Genomic DNA, 11447 nt, shown 5'->3' with positions numbered 1-11447 from the left:
TATATTTTCCTCCTGTCTGATTCTTAGCATCTTTCCTGAAGAAGAAGCCAGTCAGACTTCAAAACAGGTATTCTGTGCATTTCAATTGCGACAATAAAGGTATCACTGCTTTGTGGGCTTTGGATATTATGGATTCTAACTGGCAGCAAAACCCAAACAAATCATGATCCAATGACATCTCATTCATTTAGCACTAAGAGATACTGACTTGAATATCTTCCTTGGTAACAGAAGACAAAATACTTTACTTTCCTCATCCAAATGATTTTAACTTACATCTACCTTTGTTATCCTACCCCAGGTGTTTTCTCCAAACACACGAGGAATAAAACTAAGTCCTTTGCCTTACTCTGAGTTTTGGGACCTCCCTAGGATCACTCCATTGGACCCCATAGCCAAGCAGGGCTTTGAATCCTGGTCTCCAGGGATGCAGTGCGATGCTCAAACCATTACACCATGCTGTCTCTAAACCCTATCCTTTACTCTTCCCTTTCCCATCTTAAACTCATTGGGGAACCAGGCTCTGCTTCCCCTACTCTTCTCAGAGCAAGAGCTTAACGGATGAAATGCAACTGTAGTCAGAACCATAAGCGCATCACAATACAGAGTCATAGCAAGCATCACAGTTGCCATGCTATGACAACGGAAAGCAAGGGGGGTGGTTTCTAGGTGCATGTAATAAATGGAGACATGCTGGTGGTTGCCAGCTTGGATCGATTTAAAAGGGGATGGACAAATTCATGCAAAATGTAACTGTCAATGGCTAGTAGTCATGTTGGCTGTGGACTACAGACACATAATAATAATAATAATTTGTTTTATTTATATACCGCTATTCCAAAGATCATAGCGGTGAACAGCAAGTAAGCTAATTAGCAAGTAAGCTAATTTGCCCCCAACAGTCTGGGTACTCATTTTAGCGACCTCGGAAGGATGCAAGCCTGAGTCGAGCTTGGGCCCTTTTGCTGGTCTTGAACTCGCAACCTTGTGGTTTCGAGTGAATGGCTGCAGTACAGGCATTTACCCACTGCGCCACCAGTGCGCCACCTCAATAAAGAAAGTCTCTGACAGTGAAGTGTTATACAAAGTCTTTTTTCACTTGCCCAGTGCATGAGCCCAGTATAACAGTACATAAGAAAAGGATCTAGGAGTCTTAGTAGACCACAGGCTAAAGATGAGCCAAGAGTGTGATGCAGCAGCTAAAAAAGCCAATGCAATTCTAGGCTGCATAAATAGGAGTTTAATGTTTAGATCAAGGGAAGTCATAGTGCCACTCTATTCTGCTTTGGTCAGACCTCACCTGGAATACTGTGTCCAGTTTTGGGCAAAGCAGTTCAAAAAGGATTCCCCCACTTGCGTGCCCTCGCACGGAGCTTCCCAAGGAGCCCTTGCACCGAGGAGGAGGGGGAGGATGAAGAGTAGGAGATGGGGAGGATGAAGAGGAGGAGGAGGTGGAAAAGTGAGTCAGTGGCCATTTCAGGTCTGCCTTGGGTTTGTGTTTTTTTTAATTACAGTAATTTTTAAAAATATAAAAATACTTATTTTTTGTTTTTTTATTTTATTAATTTTTATTATTGCTTTTTTATTTTATTTCATTTATTTTTATGATTGCTTGTTTTTATATTATTTTATTAATTTTTATTATTGCTTTCTATTTCATTTTATTTCATTAATTTTTATTATTGCTTTTTTATTTTATTTCATTAATTTTTATTATTGCTTTTTATTTTATTTTATTTCATTGATTTTTATTATTGCTTGTTTTTTATTTTATTACAGTAATTTTATTATTAAATATATACAACCCTGCCTTGTTTTGTTTTTTTCATTATTTTTTATTATTAAATATATACAAGTACATTTTCTGTGTATTTATGGCGCTTTGAATGCTAACAAGTCTGCCTTTCTTGGACACTTATAGTGATGATGATGATGATGATGATGGTGATATTGATATCAACAAGCCTCTGAGGCATGACCAATGTAACTTGCTGTGATTTTTACAAACTCATGCGCAGTGAAGAAAAACCACAGTCCCTTGCCCAAGTACACACTTCTGAGAAGTACAGTTGAACCCGAGGGCAAGTACATTTCTGCCATCTGTCTAGGAATGATGCCAAAATGTCCTCCATTTTGATCATGCCTAAAAAACATGCATTTATATTAACATTTTAAAAAAAACCCTCAAATTTTTTGCGTGTCCTCCATTTTTATAAAATGTGTCCTACATTTGAAAATGTCGCCCTACATTTGTCCTACATTTGTCCCGGTTTGGAGGTCCTGACTTATGGCAACCCTGGATATAGCTGAAGAAATCTGGAGACAAAACCAAGACTCGGAACTTCTCTCATTCTACTACTCTTACTCTCTGATTTTACTATTCATCCAATCTCTGCTGCTTATCTTCTACACGAAAAGACCAACAATTAGGAATTTGAAGGATTTTTTCCCCCTGGGAATGGGGAATATATGACTTTTTAAGTCTCCACTGAATTTCCCAAGATAGCTTCACAATTTGGTATTTCTGCTAGGGACTTCCCTATTACAATATTATTTCCACTGAGTTTGCACTCCTTTTTTGAAAACGAAACAGAAGCGCTGGCTCTTTGTCAGAAGAGGTTTGTCATTTGCTTTTGGAGCTGCAATATCCGCTTTGTGGGCAGGAACGATATTTTGAGGAAAAGGAAGTACAGACACTTCGCAAAGCGTTTTGGAGCGAGTTCCTGATCCTAAACAGCTAGAGAGAAAGAAAAGGCTTGGTTTGGAGAGACTAGAAGGTAAGCTGGGTTTTGAGAAGGAATCCTGCCACATTTCCTGGACTTTGATGGAAGAGACTAAAGCTCTTTTGTAGGATCTAATTAATGTTTAAACATCTTTTGCCTGATGAAGAAGCCAGTGGAGATTCGAAAGCTTGCATGATGTATTTTGTGCATTATTGGTTGGCCAATGAACGTTTCGCTCTCCTGTGGATTTTGAGGTTTTGTTGCAGTCCATTTCATAATGCAATGAATAGTGTAGACGAAAAGGAGGAAAGGAATAGTAGATAAAAAGAAGGAAAGAAGGAGAAAGCGTTTAGATATGATCTGGGCCATTTGTTATGGAACCGAGTACCAATTTGTGTGCAAACTGTCCCTTTCAATTTAATGCATTTACACATACACATTTCTGCTTTCCCTTCCGTTTTCCCAACTGCGCATTATCAATTTCCCAACTGCACATTTTTTTTCCAGGCTACCCATTTTGTTTCCAACTGCATCTTTTAATATGTATTTTTATAACATCCCCAAACTTGATGTCTTGCAGTTATGGAAGTCGTGGAGGGCATCCTGGCGGTGGCGCAAATAATCTACAGCCGAGCGAAGGACATGAAGTGCTGCAAGGAGCAGAAGGAGCGTCTGGTGAAACGGATGGAGATCCTGCTGCGGCCCATTCGGCCTCTCCGAGCTCAGCCTGAGTTGTCCCTGGAGCTGAAATGGATGCTGGAAAGGATGCTGGACCTCCTGAAAGAAGCCCAGGAGCTGTTGGACAAGTACGATGGCCAGAAAAAGATAAAGAAGATCCTGACGGCCGGAGACATGCTGGACAAGTTTGCCGACCTGAATGAGCGCCTTGGGGACATTGGCGAAGGGCTGTTGCTGCAGCTTCAAGTGGAGCAGAACATCTTGGCTTGCTTTGAGAAGAGCGTTGTCTGCAAGGAAGGCTGCCAAGACCTTGCGGAGGACAAAGTCTCCTTGAAGGAGATGCTCAAAGGTGCTTCTAAGTCTCATGTGGATCTTCTCAGCCAAGCTTTGGTCTTCCAGATGTTTTGGACTTCAGCTCCCAAAATGCCTAACTGTTGACCAAGCTGGCTGGGGCTTCTGGGAGTTGAAGTCCAAAACACATGGGGCTCATTCCCACTTACGCAGAAATCGGTTTTCAGTTCTGAATCAATGAAGCGATTCTAAATCGGATCGTGGTTTCTGCTACATTTGCCCCGATCGCATTTTCTGGCACGGAATCGAATAAAATTAATAAAATTAACCCGCTTGTGGTTCCCATTCACAAATGAATCGGTTCTATTTAAACCGGTTCCTGAGACAGATAACCCAATTGTGGTGGTTCACATTGGGAAATGAATTGGTTAAAATAGAATCGGTCCCTGCACAGGACATCCATTTCTGCTTTGCCACATGTCATCCTAAACCGATTCCGATCCGCATCCGGTTCCCATTTGCGCTGGAAGCAATTCATTTTAAACCAAATTCTGAAACCGAATCCGAAACCGTATAAGAAATTAGGAAAGATGCTCTGAAGCCAGTGTGCAAAGGGAGGAGAGGGGAAGAATCAGGTATGTGCAAGTATTTTTTGTTCATCCTCATCTTTGCAAACCATTTTCTTTTGGGCACATTGCAAGGAAGCTGTTGTGCGGAAGACAGTTTTGGGTATTTGATTGTTATTTTGGTATTTGGAATACTTGGGTATTTTGTGCAGCTAGGAGCATCCTCTGCAACATCGCAAAGGAAGGAAGGGCCTCTGCACCGTTTAATGAGCACCCTTGAAAATATTGCTAGTTAAAAACTTGGGGGGCTGTTGGATCGCCCCAAATGACCATGGTCCCTTCCTCCTCCTTCATCTGTCCTTCTGTGGCATGTTTCTATTTCTAACTCTTTTATCGTCCTTTTAGAACAACAGGTGGATATTCCGATGGAAATCACAGAGATCGAAAAGAGCTTGATCACAAACAGGACCCTCCTAACGGAAGCCAAGAAATACCTGCTGTTCAAAGGGGAATATTACAAGTCTCCGGTGGCTGTAAAGGTTTTCAGAAACCCACTGACCACCAACACACAGTGAGTGCCTCTGGGAAATCCAGAGTTGGAGGGGAATATTTGATAGGATTAGTGGCACAAGACCCCTGTGAATATGGAAAAACCACAAATAACAAAAACACCATGTTTTGACCTGCCTCTCTAGGAATCTCTAGGTCCTCCATTTCAACTCTGTGGTCAACGTCTGACTGACACTGACCATAGAGTTGCGCCGGAGGAGCTACAAATGCCTAGTGGAGTGTTCTCTCTAGGAATCTCTAGGTCTTCCAGTGCGACTTTTAGTTCAAGTTGACCATAGAGTTGCAGTGGAGGACCTGGATATTCCTAGACAGAACATATTAATCAAATCCATGAATAATCAAATCCTCCAATATCAAAGCTGCAAATATGGAGGGATGAGTGTACAATGGATTATAGCCCAGACTTTAAAGGTGCCATCCATGATGCTGAGAGTGTTTGGCACTTATTGCCCAGCACCTTGGGTCACTTCTTTAAAGTTCAGACTGAAACCACAAAGTGAATTTGAGGCCACCGCCTGACGCTTGGGTTTAGGCAAAACAAAAACAAGTAAGAGGTTTTAATTTCTAGGTAGCTTATATTTTTGGATCTGAGTATTTGGCAGAGCGGAGAATGGTGTGCGCTCTGTTCCCAAAGTGTGGAGTGATGTCAAATATTTTCACCTGGTAGAAGTGCCTCTCCCAATCTTGGCAGCAGAAACATGGCCATAATTAAAAGTAGACATTTGCTTCCTTTCTCAAGTCTTCAAAATCTGCTGCCGGAGGCCTGTCTATGGTAATTGCAGGGCTGGTTCATTAGGGAAGGAGCTGCCCTCTCTGCTCTCAATCTCCATGGAGTAGATTGTATGTATGCCCTTTTAAATTGATGTGCATTTTGTGTTTTTAACTGATGCGACGTGTCTATTGTTGTTCCTTATGTCAACCATGGGGAGAGGCAGTAGTAGTAGTACTACTGCTGTAGTAATATCATCATAATGGTATGAAATCGAAGGCTTTCATGGCTGGCATCCATAGTTTTTCATAGATTTTCGGTCATGTGTCCCTGTTCTAGAAGAGTTTATTCCTGACGTTTTGCCAGCATCTGCGGACGTGCCTTCTCTGAACCCACAAAACAATAAACCCACAAAAACCCTATAAAATGAATAATAGTTTATTAATATAACTGTGTCACTATTTCAGTCCAAACAAATACTGGCAGGCGTTTGTGACCTCTTGGTGCAAAAGTGAGCGAAGAGAAGAGAGAGGAAGCCAAAAAAAAAAGGCACAGAGCTTGAAAGTTACCCGTTTCACCATAATAACATTACCTTTTGGCTGGAAAGATATAGTAGAGGAGTAGTGATCCGTCTATAGGTAGGGATTGTGGAAAGAAGTGATTTTGGGGATTTGGAAAGAATTTATTGGAGAGAAAATGGAGATTACTTCTAACGAGAGGAACTGAGTTTTGGATGGAATAGAAGGGTGAAAAATAGCTCCCAGGGAAGGGGAGCACTGAGGTGGGAATATAAAAGGTATTCGGTAAGGTGTGATAGAACATACAATATATATACAGTATACAGGATTATGTATTTGTGTAACTTCTTGTATGAATTGTGTCACATAAAAATTTTAAAAATTAAAAAATGAGATGGTTTCAGCCTTTTTTCGAACCCGTCTCAGGAAGGTGAGGAGATCTTTGGAGGGGGTCAGGACCCTGAAGAGGCTGGAGTCTCCCTATATCCTTCGGATGTATGCATCTGCATTGATGAAAAGGGTGAGATATTTTGGGCTTTCCATGGGTGGTTTGTCTGCATTGTGGAGTTGGGGGCTCTCAATGCAGGGCCATTGGGCGGCCTTAGGCAAGTCACACTCTCTCAGCCTCAAAGGAAGGCAATGGCAACTCCTCGGAAGAAATCTTGCCCTGAAAACCTCATGTAGGGTGCCTTAGGATCGCCTAAGTTGAAATGACTTGACGGCACGAGACAACGGCAAGTTGATCAAAGCAAAACACCAACATCTGTTTCTTGAACCATTTCCTTGCTCAAGGCTCGATCCCGAATACTCCATTGTCATGGAGTATTGGGAAAAGGGGACCCTGAGGGAATCCTGAAGAAGGAACCCGGCTTATCCTGGGAGATTCGGACGGAGATGGCCTCCGATGCCGCGGCCGGTCTGTACAGGTACGCGAGGGAGGACAAGAGGTTGCGTCTACACTGCAGGATTAATGCAATTTGGCATGCTTTAGCTGCCAATGGAATGTGGGATTTGTGTTTTGTGGGACATTTTAGCCTTCTTTCTCAGAGAGTCTACACACTGCAAGTCCTAGGATCCCTGGTAGTTAAAGTGGAATCAGGCAATATAATTATGTAGTGAAGGAGACTCAAGTCTTTTCTGAGCTCAGTCTGGGTGAGAAATACTGTTGTTTTGTGCATTAAAAACAAGGGATGTCTTTGCATGGTAAGTTGGGCCTTGAATGATGCACCCTTGTTTGCAATACTGCATGCTATGCTATTAATAATAATGAAAAATTATTATATTTCTAGCCTGCTCTCCTATGGATCAAGGTGGGTTACAATATAAGATAAAATACATCCTATTGCTCTTGGTTCTCTTTGGCTGCAGGTGATCAAGTGGGCGACAAGGGCCAGCTGCACCGCTGCATCAACAGCACCAACTTCCTGGTGGCAAAAGGCTATTGTGTGAAGGTGAGATCCATGTGTGTATTTATGTGTATCGTGTTGAGTCTGATCCAGCAGAAGCTCTTGTATCCCTGTGTGACTTGCTCCTTGGGCATCTCCTTGCTCCTTCAGCTGTCTGGTTCAAGCTGGAGCAAACGGAGTCGTCATCGTGGGAAGTGCAGGAGAAAACGCCCAAAGAGGTGGCGCTCTCGGCCACATCTGCCCCGAGGGTCTAGCGTCGTGAACTCCCTACAGCAAGGCCAGTGAAATATACAGGTACGATCCCACAGGATTGCCAGGGCAGCACTACTCTCATGTGTGGAATCTCCATCTTACTGTTTTCCATCTACTCCTCCTCTTTCTCCTTCTCCATCTTTATCTCCTCCTCCTCCTCTTCTTCTCTTGTTCTTCTTTCCCTTCCTTCTCCTTTTTCATTCCTTCCTCCCTCTTCCCCTCTTTCTCTTCTCCTTTCCCTCCACTATTTTTTCTTTTCTTCTTTTTCTCCTCTTCTCTTCTTTTTCTCTTCTCCTTTGCCTTTTCTCTCCTTCTCCTCACCCTTCTCCTTCTTTCCTTTTCTTCTCCTCTTCCTCCAGGAGGTGAAATGGTACCCCTCTTTTAAATATCAGAGGTGATGGAGGGCTCCAGAGAATACAATACTGAACCGTGGCTTCAAAGCACAAGGACCAGGAACTTCCTGTCAAATCTGTCCCATTGTCTGTCTGCAGTCATGGCTCTTTGTCTGGAGACCCCCGTTGACCCTCCAGGAGTCCCCACTGGGCTCTCTTTGCTTCCTTTCAGCTTTGGCATTGTGCTGTGGGAGTTGCAACCGGGAGATCCCATTTGCGGTGAGGTGCTTCATGAGTCGGGACCGGGCCTCTTCTTTAGTGGGTGGATCACCAGAGTGTCCTCCGAATGAAAAAAGCCATTTGGGAAGAATCTCCTTTCCCATCTGCTGGAGGATGGGGCAAAAATGGAAGGATGTCCAGCCCTGAAGCAACATCCACCCCTGGCTCCGTCCTGCACCAACTCAGCTTCTTGCTAGAAACCTTAAGACGGAAACCTGGATTTCTTACCTTCTTTGGCCATTCCCAGCCCCTTTCCCTCATGCCTCAATCATTTGGACCGTAAGCCTGAAGTGGAGGCTGTGTTCCTGCTTTAGATTGATCTGCATGCCATTTGGCTGGAAACAGGGTAAAAATGCTTTACAGAAACAAACCAGGAATGGGATCGATCAGGTAGCTGATATCTGGACATCCATGTGAATCCACTCAGGCCCACAGCTTGTCTCTGTGTTTCCTGCTTTAGGTTGTACTTCAGAGGAGATTTATGAGAAGTCCATAGACAGAAGTACCAGGAACCTTTGGGGGAAGACTGCCCATCATTCCTGCAGGAGGGTCATCAGCCAATGTCGGGACTATGAGCCCTCCAAGCGTCCATCTGCCGAAGGTATCTGCAGGGGTGTCACTAGCTGGGTGCATGGCATATGGATCATACTGTGGCGGATGTACAACTTAGGTGTGGTGTACACTCGGCAGAGGGGTACACCTGGTGGAGGGCCACAGCTTCTGGACAAGCAAGAAAGGTATCTCCTCCCTTCTCCTTGCCCAGGAGCATGCCAGGCTCTGAAGGGCGTCCAGAAGCTGCAGTAGTGATACCCAATGGTGGGGCTGCTGTGGGAGTGTGGTGCTTTATATTCAGGATCTGGGACAGCTTCTCACCCAGCAAACTGCATCAGACCCTGAATGGGCCATATGAAGCCTGCTGCATTGCCCTCCAGTAGCAGTCATCTGGAGGTTGCAGCATCACCTTCCAGACGTTCAGGTGCAGCATTGGCAGTAGCCATACTGGATCCTAAATGGGCATCTGGGGGCCGTAGCTATGGTTCTGGGTGGGCAGCAGGCGGCTGGCTGGGGGTCATTGTGATGGATGGAAAGCTAGTCTTCCATATACCGCATGCCATGGTCCAGCTGGTAACCTGCATCGCACCCAGCCACAGTGATGCCACTTGGGTACCTGAAGGTCTCGGATCATATTGTCCCAGCCATGACGCCTAAAGGCATCCCACCCACTGTATCCTTTCCTTCCTCTAAAAGGCAATATCAGCATTGGGTATTGCTTGTGTTGCAAAAGAAGAGAGAGACACAAGGAAGAGGCTATTCTAAACACCAAATGGGCCCTTTTCTTTCTTTCCTTTTGCAGTGATTGTCAACCAGCTCCTTGTCAACCAAGAACAGGCACTTGACCACAGAAGGCATCGCATGTCATTTCTTTGTCCTTGACAAAAGCCTTGCTCACAGGAAACACTGCATTTGCACATAATGTTAAGGCAAATTCGTATTGTGTTGTATGTGTGTGTGTGTGTATATATATATATGCATCCCTCCACATTTGCAGATTTGATTGTTGATTTATTCCTGTTTGATGTAACTGAAATGTGGCTTTATGAGCATCTTCAACTGGATCCTCTCCATTTATTTTCCTAAATACTCCTTTCTGGTTTATGACACTTGTGTGGTTTTTTTAAACACCTTTACCTGATGATGCTTGAAAGCTTGTGAGTGTATATTGTGCATTTTTTGTCCTATAAAGGTATCAGTTTGGTGGATTTTTTTTTATTATTATTATTGGAAAAAGCACTGACTTGGATGTAAGTTGACGGCACCAAAAATAAACCAAAGATGCACCCAAAACTTGGTTTCATATTAGGGTTTTGTTTCTCAGCAAGACAAACACTCAGGACTGACTGAGCCTTCTAGCCTTTCAACAAAACATTAAACCACAGAAATATGGCTTCCACTCCAAAGGAAACAAGCAAAGGACCAGCAGAAAGCAGTAAAAGTAGCTGCTTCACCGGTCAGCAGCCCAGCATTCTGCCAGCAAACCATCCCAAAGCGACCGTTCTTTGAAGGTCTTCTTTGTTAAATTCCTCCTCTTTCAACAAAACCAAGTGCTCCCGACCGAAGCTTTATGTCCCAGAGGCGACCAGAGGGAAACCTTTGCTTTTCTGGTCCACTATGAGGCCCTGCCCCTTAAAGCCGAACGAGGATTCTGATTGGCCGCTCAAGGCAAAGCTTGGAGCCGCTGCCGGCTGCTGCTGCTTTCAAAAGGCGACTCAATGGGACCTCTGTCGGGCAGAAGGGGAAGAGCAGGGTGAGCAGATATGTCCTTTTCCAGGAGATGTCTTACATTTCCACCTTCTGTCCAGGAAGAATCCCAAAATGTCCTCCATTTTGAGCAGGACTAAGAAGCAGGAATTTGCTTTAGCTCAAGGTGACAGACACGTCCTCTTTCCCAGGATATGTCCTACCTTTCAGCCTTCTGTCCAGGAGGAATCCCAAAATGCACTCCATTTGGAGCATGAGTTTACTTTTATATGTTTTCAGAATTGAATTGTCCCATTCACATTTGTAAGCCGCTCTGAGAGCTTCTGTGGCTGAAGGGCAAGGTACAAATACTATACTCCAATAAATAAATAAGCCCTAGTTGTAGTCCAGTGCTCCGACCATTACACCACACTGCCTCATTCACCACCATTGAGGGCAGTTAACAACACAAAAGTTAGATACAGCTGTTGAAGCAACAGGCAGTATTGCACAGATTAAGGAGTTAAAAAAGACAAAGGTCCAAACACACTGCAGAAATCATCCAGTTTGAGACCACTGGGGACATCTGGGAACTGTAGTTTACTGTGGTCCAGTGCTTTCTTGTGACAGAGAAGGTTCAATGTCTCTAACAAAAGTACAGTTCCCAGAATTCCCTATCATTGATCATTAAGAGCATTATTATTTTTATTATTATTATTATTATTATTATTATTATTATTATTATTATTAATGCAGTGTAAGAATAAGGTGAATGTCACCCGGAATTATCAGCTCTGGTTATCACTCTACAACTTTAGTCTATGTGCGAAAGCATCTTTAGACTCTTTGAACCTCGGCTTTTTTGCACCTCTATATCTTTAGTCT

General features: G+C 43.6%; 1 pseudogene; it reads left to right on the top strand.

The window, feature by feature from the left end:
* The first annotated feature begins 2646 nt into the window (after positions 1–2646).
* LOC121914372 lies at positions 2647–9758 on the top strand (annotated as a pseudogene).
* The last annotated feature ends 1689 nt before the right edge of the window (positions 9759–11447 follow it).

The sequence above is a fragment of the Sceloporus undulatus genome, chromosome 8 (genome assembly GCF_019175285.1).
Source record: "Sceloporus undulatus isolate JIND9_A2432 ecotype Alabama chromosome 8, SceUnd_v1.1, whole genome shotgun sequence".
Lineage (NCBI taxonomy): Eukaryota > Metazoa > Chordata > Lepidosauria > Squamata > Phrynosomatidae > Sceloporus > Sceloporus undulatus.
This window is presented reverse-complemented; position numbering and strand designations above follow the sequence as displayed.